The sequence below is a fragment of the Sus scrofa genome, chromosome 14, assembly GCF_054392235.1.
Source record: "Sus scrofa isolate SSC_HxYL_T2T_F1_AM1 chromosome 14, Sscrofa_HxYL_maternal_Yorkshire_Landrace_v2.0, whole genome shotgun sequence".
NCBI classification, from domain to species: domain Eukaryota; kingdom Metazoa; phylum Chordata; class Mammalia; order Artiodactyla; family Suidae; genus Sus; species Sus scrofa.
In genome coordinates this window covers 145,338,444-145,354,666 of record NC_139396.1, presented here as the reverse complement: position 1 = coordinate 145,354,666, position 16,223 = coordinate 145,338,444, and the positions used below count along the sequence as shown (strand labels likewise).

General features: G+C 45.7%; 1 long non-coding RNA gene across 5 annotated transcripts in view; it reads left to right on the top strand.

The window, feature by feature from the left end:
* The window catches only part of LOC110256754 (uncharacterized), a 72,225-nt gene that overhangs the window by 28,378 nt on the left and 27,624 nt on the right, over positions 1 to 16,223 (top strand). For 3 of the 5 annotated variants that reach the window (XR_014826227.1, XR_014826224.1, XR_014826225.1), the window contains exon 2: positions 13,253 to 13,307. The exons of the other annotated variants lie outside the window; for them this stretch is intronic. This is a non-coding gene — a long non-coding RNA (uncharacterized LOC110256754). The remainder of the gene's footprint in view (positions 1 to 13,252; positions 13,308 to 16,223) is intronic. 5 annotated transcript variants of the gene reach the window in all.

The window sequence follows — 16,223 nt, the reverse complement described above, 5'->3', positions numbered from 1 at the left end:
TGCCACAAGGGAACACCCCCACGCCCCACAAAAGTGATTTAGGAATGCTTCCCATTTTGTTATACATGAAATTAATTTAATATTGAAATCATGTACTCAAGTGTTGGGATTTATTTATTTATTTATCTTTTTGCCATTTCTTGGGCCGCTCCCGCAGCATATGGAGGTTCCCAGGCTAGGAGTCTAATCGGAGCTGTAGCTGCCAGCCTACGCCAGAGCCACAGCAACACGGGATCTGAGCCACGTCTGCAACCTACACCACAGCTCACTGCAATGCCGGATCGTTAACCCACTGAGCAAGAGCAGGGATCGAACCCGCAACCTCATGGTTCCTAGTCGGATTCGTTAACCACTGCGCCATGACGGGAACTGCCTTGGGATTTATTTAAATTAATAATTTTTACTGCTTCGTCAGAGCTATTCTTTAGTGAAAATGGCTTTTTTTCAAAGCTGAGATTGTACTGCACTGACAATTATAAAGATTTACAGTATTGTTTGGTGTTACTGCCTTGATTCTTGCTGAGGCACCAACAGTTTTACGCACCACTGTTTTTGCCCTATTAGTGCAAATATCAACTCAGTGAAAAAAGCAGTTAATGCCTTAATATTATTATGAAAATGGTTTTCACCTCACTGACTCCCCAAAAGGATCTTGGGAGCTCAAAGGGGCCTGTCCTCATTTCCTAAGCACTTTGAAGCTATCAACTAGTTGCTTTAACAATCACATTATTGGAGTTCCCACCCTGGTGCAATGGGATAGGCAGCGTCTCTGCAGCACCAGGACGAAGGTGCCCTCCCCGGCCTGGCACAACAGCTTAAAGGATCTGATGCTGCCACAACTATGGCGTAGGTCGCAACTTCAGCTTGGATCTGATCTAGAACGCCACATGCTGTGGGGTGGCCAAAAAGAAAAAGAGAAGAAAATCAGCTTATTATTTCTTGTTGAATGCTTGTCTGTCTTGTTATTGTGGAAATGCTGTGAGGGCAGGGACCTGTCTCTGGATCATCCATGGCTGAATTCCCATTATCTGGAATCCAGCATTCAGCTAACTAAATATTTGATAGATGATGACATAAAATGCAATGAGTGCTGTCTGAGTCTCATGCTAACCAGGACAAAGCATCCGACCTTGGTACACGAGCAAGCATGATGTAATTGTTTCAATAAGAGATGATGGGAGACATGGCAGGAGGAAGGTATGTGGGGTGCTTAGAGCCAGGGCATGAAAGAAAGAGACCAACTGTGGGTCCATGGATAAGTTTCTTAACCTCTCTCTCCCCCACCTCCCTCATTTGGAAAAAGGCAGCAAAATCCTGACACACCTGCCTCCAAGGAGTCTTGTGAGGACAAAATGAGGAAGGCGGGTAAAGCACTTGGCACCGAGTAAGCGCTCAAGAAATAGCAGCATTGCTCTCATCTTCAAGTCCCAGTAGGAGGGCAGTTTTATCTTGCGGCATCCTGTTCCCTTCATCTTTCTTCCCAGAGCTCAGGTTTCCACTGGATAGACTCTGGGACTCCTTGTGGATGTGGAGTGTGGGCCCCCTTTTCACACTGCAGCATCATTGCTTTCAAGAGTCTGGGTGCTTCAAGTCTCAGGGTCCTTTTGGCCCTCAGCACAATCTTTCTGACAACTAACTTTGCTTTTGAATCACCTTCCAGGGGAGCATTTATCCACCAATTCTTCGTATCCCCTCATGGGTTGGGAAAAAATTGGATCAAAGCAGAAGAACATGCAGTGTTAGAACTTGCAGGAGAAATTTGGGCCAACTCCCTACCACCTTTCACCTGCAAGATTTGGTTTCCTTCCCACTTGCTTTTGTTTTCATCAGCTGTCTGTACAGAGCCAATGGATGAAGTGATTTTGTGGTCCTCTTGCCCCAGTTTTGTGACATTTATGGGAGACTATAATGCAATGACATATATTTTTTCCTTTGGAAGACAAAACAGAGCAGCCCTGTGGGTTGACTTTGAGCAATCTGGACAGCTGCCTGATCAGGCCTGAAATTTTTTTCAAGTATTGCAAATGCTGAATCGTTCTGAGGCCTCCTGCCCTGATCTTTGTGCCCTCTGACCTTCACTAGTTACTTCAGATGATTTACATGGCTTTGGTTTCGGGGTTGAAATCAACTCTGCTCTCCTATAGCTGGATTCAAAAACTATGGAAATCTATCCTCCTCGGTGGAGTTAAAAGATGGTTAAAATTGATAAGCACTCCACTTGCGGCTCTGTGCGCACTCCAAGATAACCACAGCACAATCTAATCTTGGGAAGCCTTGGATTCCTCCATCCCCCTTCCTCCTCTGAGCTTGGTCGTGCCCTTAACACACTCTGAAACCTTGGGTAAATGGCTTCCTTTCTCTGGCCATTCATTTCCACCAAGCTCCTTAAGATGTTGTGATGAAGGATGGATAAGAGGTGTTCGAAAATATTTAGAAAAGTTAGAATTTGTATATCAAAGTGTATATACATATATGCATACCTACATAATGTGTAGGTATGTATATATATATAAATTTGCTGCTAAGCAGAGAGTGCCAGGTAGGTAGAAGTTGTGAAGGCAGTTTCAAACTACAAGGTCACACACACATGCAAGGCACTACGGAGATCATTTCTAACAGTGAAGCTAGCTTTGTGGCTGGTGGTGTTTTATCTTGAAAGGCTAGACTGTTGTTGCACTAACTACAATTTATTGGATGAGCGAGAGGAGATAAGGCTTGAGTGGTGACTCTGAGCTGGAGCTTGCATAGCTGGGTTAGGGGAAGGTTAAGGTTAGGTTAGGTTAAAGACAAGGCTCTTATCATCCTCTTTCATATTTCTAACCCTCATCCTCCCTCCCCTTTGTTTTCTTTTTTATTTGTGCTTTCTATAGAAGTAATACTGGCTCTTTTGGAGAATATCTAGAAAGTTAATAAGATATTAAAGAAACAGAGAAAAATGTGTAATTCTATCTCCTTGAGTCAACCCCTAAGACTGTGATCTATTTCTTTTCTTTTGTTGTTATTCTTTTGAACTAGGCATTTTAAAAACATCACTGAGAGCCTGCTGGTTATGACATTTTGGTATCCTGCTCACCCTCATTTCTTTCTTTCTTTCCTTTTTTTTTTTTTTTTTTTTTGGTCTTTTTGCCTTTTCTGGGCCACTCCCACAGCATATGGAGGTTCCCAAGCTAGTGGTCTAGTCAGAGCTGTTGCTGCCGGCCTACGCCAGAGCCACAGCAATGTGGGATCTGAGCCACGTCTGCGACCTACACCACAGCTCACAGCAACACCGGATCCTTAACCCACTGAGCAAGGCCAGGGATCGAACCTGCAGCCTCATGGTTCCTAGTCGGATCCATTAACCACTGAGCCACAACAGGAACTCCTTCACCCTAATTTCTGACTGCACCATTTCAGAAACTTGATGATCTTTAGGGGTGGATCTCAGGACCTTTTTGAATCCTCACACTTGGTAACACTTACATAAAATGTGATTTCCCAAATAAAACTTCTCTGTTTCACCAACAGCTAACTGTTCAGCGTTATTTCTCACTGCTTTCCTTGACTAGCACATGTGTGACAATAACTGCATTGTACTGTGGCCTATGGATGGGGCTGTACCACTAACTAGGGAACTAGATCCCATCACCTAGTCCTCCCTACTTGAAACTCCAATGCACATGACCAGAAAGAACAAATGACTCCATGTCTTGAAGGTTCGGGTTCACTTGTGAGTAGTTTCAACCTCAAATATTCCACTGCAACTCTCAAGGGTGCTCTGATCCCCACATTGTCGAGTGGGAGGGGCAGTTCAAGACTGTTTCTTGGAGTTCCCATTGTGACAGAGCGGAAACAAATCCAATTGGTACACATGAGGATGCAGGTTTGACCCCTGGCCTCTTTCAGTAGGTGGGGGATCTGGTGTTGCCATGAGCTGTGGCATAGGTCAAAGGTGTGGCTCAGAACCTGCATTGCTCTGGCTGTGGCATAGGCCAGCAACTATAGCTCCGATTCAACCCCAAGTCTGGGAACTTCCATATGCTGTGAGTGCAGCCCTAAAAAAAGCACACACACAAAAAAAAAAAAAGGAGAGAGAGAGACTGTTTCTCAGTTTCTCCCACTTGGAGTCTGGAGAATGGGAGCCCCGGTGAGTCACCTCACTTAGCCTCATTGGCATCTAGGGAGGGGAGACCCACAGCAAAAGTCTTCATTTTCCAGCTGATGAAAGGGATTGAGGCAGGAATAAGAGCAGCGTGACCGTCAATTACGCACCTGAATCTCTTATCAGTGCCCAGTAGAGGTTCCCTATCAAATGGCCCCTGGAAAAATGCAAATACTGACCTCTCCCCACTGCCCTTGAGCTTATCCTGGGTGAAATCAGAATTCTTCCCTCCATATCACTCAAACCCACGACTTCACGCCAGGGCCTCCTTTTCTGAACACATTGAAACCATTATCCTCCTGGGCAATCCCTGTTTTTCTACTGTTGTGATTTCAAGGGAGCCGCCAGCGTCATCCCCCGTGGAGCCGGTCTCCTTGTCCCAGGCCTTTCAGAGCCCATATGAAGTATCTCCTAGGTGGCCCTGAAGAGGCAGCTTCCATGTTACAAGTGAGTGACAAGAAAGAGTCTTTACGGAAAAAGTACAGAGTCAAATGCACGAGTTTGGGCTTGGGTTTCTGCTGTCCCCATACCCCAGAAAGTTCTGCTTTCCCATTTTCCATTGCTCTCCTTTGACTGAAGCCTACTAGTTGAATTAAAGGGAGGGAGGCAAGAGTTCCCGTCGTGGTGCAGTGGAAACAAATCCGACTAGGAACTATGAAGTTGCGGGTTCGATCCCTGGCCTCGCTCAGTGGGTTAAGGATCCGGCGTTGCTGTGGCTGTGGTGTGGGCCAGCAGCAATAGCTCTGATTAGACCCCTAGCCCGGGAACCTCCATATGCCGAGGGTGTGGCCCTAAAAGGACAAAAAGACAATAAAATAAAATAAAAGGAGGGAGGAGCTGCATACTTCAGAAAAAGAGATTCTAGGGGTGGTTAGATTTTTCTAAAATTTTTCTGCCATCAAATGTCAGTAACTTCCTTGCTCAAACACATTTAATGGTTCCTTATTCTTTCCAAGATAAAATCAAATCCCCGGATATAGACATTTAGGTCCTTCAGTGACTGCTCTTCATTTATGCTTCCAGATTTATTTCTTTCTCTTCTGTCCCTCATAGCAGATTAATCCTGATCCCTCCATTGCGTCCCACTGACTAAGGTCTCTCAACTCTTGCTCAAGTGTTTTCATTCAGCTGGTAGTGGCCTCCCGAGATTCTTTTCGAGGTCACTTCCCCCTACTTACCTAACTTGACTGTATTTACAAAAGAGCATTCCCTTAGATCAGAGGTTAAAAACAGGCAGATCATTGGCTAATTCAGCCAGCAGGTGACAGGACTTGTTTGCCTCTCACAGGGTTTTGAGAATTTGAGCCAACATTTAAAAATCAGGAGATTTCACACAACAACTGAATTTTTAACTTAACCCAAATAGTGGTACTTTCGCAATACTGTGCCCACATTTGTGCAAAGTGGTGTCTGTGGTTGCAGAGAAGTTCCTGGCCCCTACCTATAGGTCATAGGCTCTCCAGTTGTCACAGTCCCTGCCACTCACTGAGAGTCCATACCTGTCCTTCCACCTGCTCTGCTTCTCACATTGACATCCCCTGTCTGGACTCTAGGCATCTCTATATGGAACTCCTGCATTAAATGAAACAATAATAATTTTAAAATAATACATAATTAAGACACACTCAGGAAGTCTAAAGCACTGCAAAACAGATGAATGTCCTGCCTAGAACTTGGCATTGCAGAGTTGGAGGGAATATCTAGGTGACGATCTTCTGGTGAAAGCCTACATCTCCCCATCCTGGTTTGGTCCCATCAGCACTTACATGGGCAGACTGTAGGAATGAGATGGGGAGTGTGGGAGACAGAGAGAGAGGACTCCAGGGGATGCCCAGAGAGGACATGATTTGTCCAGCCTAGAAAGAGACCTAATGAAATGCCATAGGTTCCATGGTCTGTTGTAACATGGGAAAAGATTGTACTTCAGTGAGAGAGGCACTGGAAATTCATTCAAAGTGACCATTACACCATGTCTTGGACAACAAGAAATCAAGATGATGATTAGAGGCTTTTATTGGTCAAAAGAAAAATGAAACTAGAAGGGAAGAAACTGGGCATTTGTTTCTCCAGCCCTATGGCAAGTGCAGAGATGGCAGATAAGCTTTACTACCAATTCTAGTGCCTACACCAATCGATTGGTAACACCTGTCTAGAAATTTGTGTTGAGAAATATTCTCAGATTAGTGGGGTCAACATTTGGATAAAATGCTATGATTGATTAGTGATGTCTGCTATGAGCATTGAATTAGAAGTAGCACAATGCATGACACGCACTTGTGTGCCTAGGTGAGAGAGTGTATTTGGGTGGCAGCAAAGCATTTCATGACCTCTATGGAGACAGAAAATTTTACTACAGAATGTGATGATAGTTACTCTGCATTTTCTGCAATTCTTTCTTTTTAGTTTTTTCTTAGTATTCCAAAGGTGTTGATATTTTTTCCTTTTTAAGTGAAAAATTTCATGAGTTTTGGCTGTATTGAAAGGAACTAAAGAGAACTAACCCTTTTTTGACCACTCTGAGCCTGTTAAAAGGGGAAGACTACTTCTGGTGCTGGGGGCAGGGCTGTTGCAGGAGTTGGGAACCCAGAGCTATGGTCAAGGTTGCTTGTGTTGTGAGGCTCTCCTTCCTCACTCTTGCTCAAGCCAGGAGCTTTCTGGTTGGTTGGTTGTTTTCTTTTTACAGCCGCACCTGTGGCATATGGAAGTTTCCAGGCTAGGGGTTGAATTGGAGCTGCAGCTGCAGCCTACACCTTAGCCACAGCAACACCTGATCTGAGCCATTGCGACCTACCCTGCAGTTCATGGGAATGCTGTTTCCTTAACCCATGGAGCAGGGCCAGGGATCAAACCCGCAACCTCATGAATACTAGCCAGGTTGGTTACTGCTGAGCCACAACGGGAACTCCGGGAGGTTTCTTGTTTTAATTTAAGGAAGGCTGTTTCCTTCTAAAGCCTTGTCTCCAGCCAGTGCCAGCCAATAGCTGTCCCCCTTGTGGGAATCTCATGCCTTCACCTCCCTCTGCTCACCCCCACCCCATCTGCATAAAAATTCAAAGCCAGAGGCTCTAGGTCTTGATGCCTCAGACACAACTCTGGCTAGGAGGCCTGAACAGTGGGTCTCACTGGCAGGCTGGCGGTGCATTAGCCTGTGGCTGGCCTCAGGGGCATGATGACCTTCAAGAGGCCTTAGGACCCATCTTTTCAGGCATTCTCCTGGGTGATGTTTTCTGGTGGTCCTGTTCACAAGGTGTCTTCAGTGGAGGAGAAGGAGGAAAGGCCTAAGGGAGGGGGCTTACTGCTGATTCTCACCAGCATGGCTGGAGGCAGGGGTTTTAGGTATCAGAACCATGGGGGAAACTTTCTCTCCCTACGTAGGGAGGTTCAGAGGGGATGGAGTGGGGACATGGGAAAGCAGGTGTACCCTGGAAGACCCCCCAGATCATTCTGGTGGATACCCTCTGGCCTCTCCCAACTGCATTCATTGTGTGATTGGAGGGGCTCCCCTGGCCGCTCTGCCTCTTATTTTCTCTCTTTCTGTCTGTTGGCGTCTAAAATGTCTCCCCTAGAGCCATTCCTTAGCCGCTGTAACTCCAGTATTTACCCTTTAAGAGACCTGAGGGTCCATGGAGCAGGTATTCTTTTCACATGCCCAGGATCTGAGGTGAATACAACACTGGTCCAGGACTGGAGAGCCCTAGATTGGATCTGCCTCTGCCCCCAGGTCATTTGAGTCCTCCCTGGGGTCTCAGTTCCCTCATCTGTGCGCTGCAAGAATGCGATTCAGTCATCCTGAATCACCTTCCTTTCTCTCTGTGCAGAAGTAATTCTAAACCCTCCCACTCAGGGTGACAGGGGAAATCCCCATGCACCTTCCCCTTCTTCCCCTCCCTCTAGTTTCTAGTGCTTTCCACAGCTGAAGGTCAACGAGAATATCACGGGCAGCTCCTTGAAAGGGGAAAAGCTCACAGAAAATCAGCATGCCCCTGGAGTGTGTTGTGAACGCAAATGTTTGGGGCAGATGTTTGAGACTGGAGTTGGGGGCCTGAGGAGGTGATAGAGAAATGGCTGTGTTAGGCACTGCAGGGCCATCCGCCCCCCCAAAGCTCATGTCACCCCCTGTCCTATTTGTACTCAAGGATAAATACTGAACAGCAAACTAGATATCACAAATCCAAAGTAGTTTTGAATTTTTAATGCTCTTCTGGAAATATAAAAATAACAAAATTCTTTAACAACTGTCTGGGTGGTGAGGTGGTTGGAGGATGCTGGTGCCTTGTCAAGGTCATTATCATGGCCCCGGCCTCCTCCACCACGTCTGTATACGACCCTTAACAAGTCAGGTCTCCCAGAGTTTCCATTTGCAACACATGGACTTTCAAATAAAGGTTCTCTAAAAACATGTCATAGAGTCAACATTTTATTACTTTACAAATAGGTCTGCTGCTTTGGTTTGTTTTTAAAAATCTGCCTATCGAGGTGTCTGCATTAAAGCAAACGTAAGCTAAAAAAAAAAAAAAAAAAATTAGGAGTTCCCGTCAGTGGTTAACAAACCTGGCTAGCATCCATGAGGACTGGCATTTGACCCCTGGCCTCGATCAGTGGGTTAAGGATCTGGCGTTGCTTTGAGCTGTGGTGTAGGTCAAAGACATGGCTCGGATCTGGCATTGCTCCGGCTGTAGCATAGGCCAGCGGCTACAGCTCCTATTCAGCCCCTAGCCTGGGAACCTCCATATGCTGTGGGTGCAGCCCTAAAAATAAAATAAAATAAAAATAAATAAAAAATTTAAAAATTAAAAAAAAAAAAAAACCCTTGCAACATTTTCCATGAGGAACAGTCTGGTTCTCTGCAAGCCCATTCAATCTGCGGAGGTATGGGGGGCACTGAGGGCCAGGGAGTGTGGTGAACAATAATGCTTTTGGGTGATTTTCTTTTTTTCTTGCAAATGGATACACTTTGGTTGGGGGGTGGGGTGGGGGGACGTGTGAGAACATATGGAACATTCCATTCTGGTATCACCTGGCTCCTGTCCCAATATTACTAGAAGGATCTGGTAACAGTTAAGGCCTTGTTCCAAGAGGCTTTTTGTTGCTTTCTGCTGCCTTTCAAAAAGGCCCCTTTTAACCTCCAAAAGTGGTGGGAGAGAGGGAGGGTCCTGAGGGAGAAGCCAACAGGTTTGGCCTGTTCCCTGGTCCCCCTTCGGCCAGCCCCTAACCTCTGTCTCAAGGCCAAAATAGAGAAAGATCTGCACTGGCTTCAAACAGAAAAGCTCTTTGCAGGGGTGGTGGGAGGGCAGGGGAGATTTGGGGTAAAAGTGGCCATTTTCCAACTTGTGTAACAGCCTCCTGTGGCCGAAGAAAACACGAGAAACTTTGAGGAAGGAAAATGGGATTTTTATCAGATTTGTAAGAGCAGTGGGAGGGGGAGGGGGCGGGGGTGGGGGGTGGGGTGGCTCGGGGCGGTGTAGAGGCCGGGCTGACGGAGCAGGGCGAGTGTTTCTTCCTGGCTGGTTTCAGAACCTTTTCTCCACGGGCTGCTTCCTCTTTTTTGGGAAGGTTGAGAGTGGGCGAAAGAAGCAGGGAGAGGGGGGAGTGGGCTCAGCACTGTCCTCCGAGAAAGTTCCACTGGCTGCTGTGAGAGACACTGCCTCACTTCTCACAGATGTCACGTTCCCGAGGTATCATCTGGGTAAACCCCTGGCAGCCTAGAGGAAGGTGGGACCCTCCCTGGGGTGGTAAATTTCAGGGGTTTGAAAATATCTAAGGACAGGGGTCTCTTTCTTTCTCTTACTAGTTAGAAATAAATTCAAACCTATGGCTGGATATTTCCAGGGGCCTTTGAAGAGGGAGACTCATGACATAGAAAAATGCCCATAATTTAATGTTTAGGAAAAAAAATAGGTTACAAAACATTATGTAAATAGTATATGATATCTCTCCTATGTGGAATCTAAAATGTGGCACAAATGAACCTATCTACAAAACAGAAAACAGACTCACAGCCATAGAGAAGAGACTTGTGGTTGCCAAGTGGGAGGGGTGGGAGGGGGAGGGAGTGGGATGGACGGGGAGTTTGAAGTTAGTAGGTGCAAACTATTCCATTTAGAATGGATAAGCAGTGAGGTCCTGCTGTATAGCACAGGGAACTATATCCAATCTCCTGGGATAGACCATGATGGAAGATAAAGTGAGAAAAAGAATGTGTATATATGTATGACTGGGTCACTTTGCTATGCAGGAGAAACTGATATAACATTATAAATCAAGTACACTTTAATAAAAAATTGTGTATATAGTATGAACCCAAATTTAGATTGTACATATATATACACATTAATATGTACATACATATATACATACACACATATATATGAAAACCCACATAAAATGCTAACAGTTATTCCATTATTAACTCTGGGAGAAGAGATTGTTATAGATGGAATGTTTGTGTCCCCCTAAAATTCACATGTGGAAATCCTACCCCCTCTAAGTGATGGTATTAGGAGGTGGGCCCCTTGGGAGCTAACTGGGTCATGGGGTTCAGCCCTCACAAATGGGATTAGTGTCCAGAGGCCTCTCTCTTCCTTCTGCCACATGAGGACACAGCAGCAAGACGGCCCTTTGTAAACCAGGAAGGCACCCATCACCTAACACTGAATCTGCCTTGATCTTGGACTTTCCAGCCTCTTGAACGGTTAGAAATAAATTTCAGTCATTTATAACCCACCCAGTCTCTGCCATTCTCTTAGAGCAGCCCAAACGGACTAAATCAGGGATTATGGGTGATTGTTTTACTTGTGGTTTATGCTGCCCTATATTTTTCTATTTTTTTTTTCTTTTCTTTTTAGGGCCACACCTAAGGCATATGGAGGTTCCCAGGCTAGGGGTCGAATAGGAGCTGCAGCTGCTGGCCTACACCACAGCCATAACAACTCCAGAGCCAAGCCACCTCTGTGAACTACACCACAACTCATGGCAATACTGGATCCTTAACCCACTGAGAAAGGCCAGAGATCAAACCAGCATCCTCATGGATACTAGTCGGGTTCATTACTGCTGAGCCACAGCAGGAATTCCATATATGCACTTTTATACAATAAAATGAACGGCTTTCGAAATGCAAGCAGTGCTCAGAAATGATAAGAATTTTGTCATCCTTGATGTTTAATTGATTTGTGAGCTTTCTTTCCATGGGAGCATTTATAGTTTCTGGGTCACCCTGAAAATGCTGGGCATATTCCCCATCTGCCTTCCACATCATAAGGGTACACCTGCCTCAGCCATGGGTTATCCAGGAAAAGCTTCCATCCTGGACAAAAATGGAAATATTCCCCCGGGCCCTGAAGCCTGGTGCCAAGGAGCACTTAGGGCGTTGGCTGCCCTTGCCCCGCTGGCTTTTGGAACCAAATCTTTTCAAAGTAAACTAGAGTCCCTCCCAACCCCACTGGGTTTATATTTGTATTAATTTATTTCTTGGTAAGCTCTGACAGTCTCAGGCAGGGCTGGAGCTGACATAGGTACACAACCACGTGAGATTTTAGGGAGATCATTCTGTCCTGTGTTTGTCAAACTTTTCTCTCTCTCAGTAGTACGTGAATGGATTATGTCTCCTCCTCCGCTGTCTTGAGCATCCATAAAAACTTTGCCGCACTGTCACATTTCTGTGTTTGTTTTACTAAAAGCAAAAATGTTTTTAATACTGCCACTTAAAAAACTTGGCACAAAAAGTAATTTTTTTTTTTTTCCCTTGGAGTTCCCTGCATGACTCAGTGGTTAACGAGTGCGACTAGGATCCATGAGGATATGGGTTCTATCCCTGGCCTCACTCAGTGGATTAAGGATCTGGCATTGCCATGAGCTACGGCGTCAGTCGCAGATGCGGCTCAGATCTAGCATTGCTGTGGCTGTGGTGCAGGCTGACAGCTATAGCTCCAATTCAGCCCCTGGACTGGGAACTTTCATATGTCTCAGGTGAGACCCTAAAAACCAAAAAAAAAAAAAAAAGTTTTTTTTTATGGCCGTACCTGAGGCATATGGAAGTTCCCAGGCCAGGGAATCAGAACTGAAGTTGCTGGCCTACACCATAGCCATAGCAATGCCAGATCTGAGCTGCATCTGCAGACTGCGTTGTGGCTTATGACAATGCTGGATCCTTAACCCACTGAGTGAGGCCAGGGATAGAACCTGCATCCTCACTGACACTATGTCATGTTCTTAACCCACTGAGCCAGAGTGGGAGCTCTAGGAAAAATAAAAATTAATGTTTAAAAAAATTGGAATAAAAGCAGTATCTCAGGAGGATGAGGGGCTTGCCCTGTGTCTTTGGGCATCCCTAAGTCCTGCCACCTTCCTGTAGGATGTCACAATTTGAAAAACAAAGTCTTGTGGTTGCTGGGGGGTGAAGGTAGATCTTTCATAGCCTTCAAAGAGAAGCTTCTGCAAAGAAATTTCTCTCGATACTATTGGCCAATTCTCCATAGCAAATCTTTTTTTTTTTTATACTATTGCTTAAACCAGCAAGGCCTTTTATTTATTTACTTATTAATTTTGGCTGCGCCCATGGCGTGGGGATGTTCCTAGGCCAGGGAACTCCCACATAGCAAATCATTAATGCATTATTTTGCTGGCAGAGTTTCTATCTCTTTCTCCCAAAGTAGCAGAGAGCCATTCTAGGGGCAGGGATCTATTTTGACCTTCTCATCCTGATGACCATGAAGCTGAGGTCCAGAGAGGGAAATTAGGAGGAGATAGACACTAAAATTCATTTCCATGGGCCCAGCACAGAATTACATAATCCTTTTCACCCTCTTCCCTGTTAAGCCTCACAACCCTATGAGTAAGGGTTGTCAGTTCCATTTCTCAGATGAAAAAGATGGAAGCTCAGAAAAGTCATTTAACTTCCCAAAGTCACACAGCTCATAAGCAGAGCTGAGATTTTGCTCCCCATGCACGTTGTGGTTCTTTAGCTCCACAAGCTCATGATCTGCCTGGAGGTATGTCCTAGGAGTTTGTGACATACATTCATCAGAGTGCCTATCTCTGGACACAGTTAACTTCTACATGAAATTGGGAGGAACTGTTGTTGCTCATTTTCTCATATGTTCTCTTGGGTAGAAGTGAAAAGAAGGACAGAAATGGAAGAGGAACGTCAGGGTCTGAGAGGATGCAGGTATGTGGTGGCAGAAAGAATGTTCTGGACATGCTATTAATATATGCATAGTATTTAAGAATTAGTGTCATATTTGACTTTCCTATACATTGAAAAACAACAGCAACACCTGTTTTCCAATGGAAAGTCATCTGTTATTCAGTTGTGGCAGAACACAGGTTAAGAACAGCCGCAAACCTGGAGTTTCCATTGTGGCTCAGCAGGTCAAGGACCCGATATAGTATCTGTGAATATGCTGGTTCAATCCCTGGCCTTGCTCAGTGGTAGAAGGATTTAAGTTGCTGCAAGCTGCACCATAGGTCACAGATGTGGCTCAGATCTGGTGTTGCCGTGGCTGTGGCATAGGTCTGCAGCTGCAGCTCTGATTTGACCTCTAGCCCAGGGTCAAAATGGAAATATGCTGTGGGTGCGGCTATAAAAAGAAGATGAAGAAAAAAAAAAAAGAAAGAAGGAGAAAGAATTGCCATAAACCACCTTGCTTTCAGGGACTTACCTGCAGTCACTCTGACTGATTAGTAATAATGTGAATCAGAATTCAGGTTTCCCAATTTCCAGTCCAAAATATGTGTAACATTGCAACTTTTAAGATTTAGTCTGAGTGTTGCCTTATGTGATACTTTACCTGAGAAGAATTTGGCCACCTGGGAGAACCCCAAAGGCTTTACCATGGAAAGACCAGGGAAATAAATAGACCAACCTCAAAGTTTTACATTCGGCCCACTTCTCTTCCTTGAGCCATTAGTCCACATAGCAAATGGTAAACAAGGAAGTGCTCACTCAGCGCTTGTTAGGTGTATGAGTATCTGCTGTGTACTTAGGGAGTGGGTCTTCACCCACTTTGGGAATCTGGTGAAAGTTATGGATCCATGTGGCAGACAAATGAACATCCTCAAAAATACTTACATTCGGAGTTCCTGTTGTGCCTCAGTAGAAATGAATCTGACTGGTATTCGTGAGGATGCTGGTTCGATCCCTGGCCTCATTCAGTGGGTTAAAGGATCCAGCATTGCCGTGAGCTGTGGGTGTAGGTCAAAGATGCAGCTGGGATCTGGTGTTGCTGTGGCTGTGGCGCAGGCTGGCAGCTAGAGCTCTGACTGGACCCCCAGTCTGGGAACCTCTATATGCCGCAAGTATGGCCCTAAAAAGACCAAAAAAAAAAAAAAGCATTCATTTTAAGAGGGTCCTTGGGTCTGCTGAAGTCTGTGCATTGAGGGTGTGGACCCCAGGTGAAGAGTCCTTGATGGAAGGGCTCAACCTTGAATCAGACGGTTTCTGTTCTTGAGTCGCTCACAACCTGGGTACCTATGATGAACATTGAACGTCACAGCCCCTTTCCTTTCAGTTTGTCAAGTGCATTCTGCTAATAAGGTAAAATGGGTTTCTCATGACAACCCCCACGGCAATGAGAGGAAAGATGATCTTTCTCAAGCTTTAAGAAATAGGTTTTATGCCAGGTACTATGGGGACTTAAAGACATACCCCTTACAGGCTCTGCCCCTGGGGTGTCCTTTGTCCCCTAGGAAGTATGGAGAGTGACACAGAAATACAGCAATTCCAATGACTGGTGAGTGGGACAGCTGATGATCAGGGTGGGCACTGCTGGGCTCTGGTGGTGCCCAGGTGAAAAGAGGGCCAGCTGAGGCCAAATCCTTGCTGCTGGTTCCTGTGATGGAGACTTAGCAGGATCCGTGCAGGGTAGGTACTCAGATAATGTCGCCTTTTCAATCTCACGACTAGGGCCCAACATCCAATTTTACTGGAAATAATTGCAGAGTAGGGAGAGGGCACCATAGAACGGGGGGACTGTGTGAGGATTCTGACTCCACCAGTCACTGCTTGGATGTCCTCAGGCCAGTTTCCCAATTTCTCTGCATCCCAGTTTCCTCATAAGGTCATTGAAAAAACTAGAAATGAGATGGCATCAGTCTACATGTGGGTGCTTAACAGATTACGATTTGTTAGTTTTCACCTCTCCGTAAGTGAGGGCCCGGAGTAAAGTTAGTTCCTCTGACTTGGCCCCTGTGTGCCCAGCTTCCCAGGCAATGACTCATTCCTTCCAACCTTTTTTTTCTAACTAGGCAGCTTTGGGAAGCAGGAAGGAGCAGGGCATCCTGAAACTGGAAGTTCAGCTCTAATCCCTTCACTCACCAGCTTGTGAGTGGCTTCTTAGCACCCTGTTCCTCTGTTTCATCATCAGTAAAATGGGGATATGATATCTGGCTTACGGAGCTGTTGTGAAGATTAAGAGAGACCACACATTGCAAAAAATCAATAACCCATTGTGAGTGGTTTGCAAAATGCCTGTTGAACTTGAGGGTCTCGCCAAGCCCAAGAGGAGGTGTATGGACCAATGCAAGGTGTCCAGGTAGCCTGGCCTGTCATCTCTAAAGAGAAGATGGAGAAAGCCATCAGATGGAGGCTGGGGCTAAAGAGTTCCTATACTTTCTCTTTCCATGGGCTCATCAAGCCAGAACCACGAGGGGCCTCAAAAGGGAGAGAATAAATGTTTGCCAACAGCATGCTCTAGGCTGGGCACCGAGAGAGGTATTTTGTGTAGATGAGCTTGTTTCACACTGGAGGGGTCCTATCTCACCCCAAGAGGTCTGCAGGCTTATTGCATTTCAGAGACGGTCCAACAGAAGCTCAGGAGACCCTTTAAAGAAACGTGCAACTGGGATTGCCAATGAGCGAGACAAGAGGTGGTTTGTTAGGAGGGAAGAGATAAAGAATGAAAGCAAGTCAGTTGGAAGTGGAGCGAAGAGTGATCCTGGATGGCTCTGGCCTCCTCCTTATAGAAACAGCCTTTCAGGAGTTCCCATCGTGGCTCAGTGGTTAGCGAATCCGACTAGGAACCATGAGGTTTCGGGTTCGATCCCTGGCCTTGCTCAGTGGGTTAACAATCCAGTGTTGCTGTGA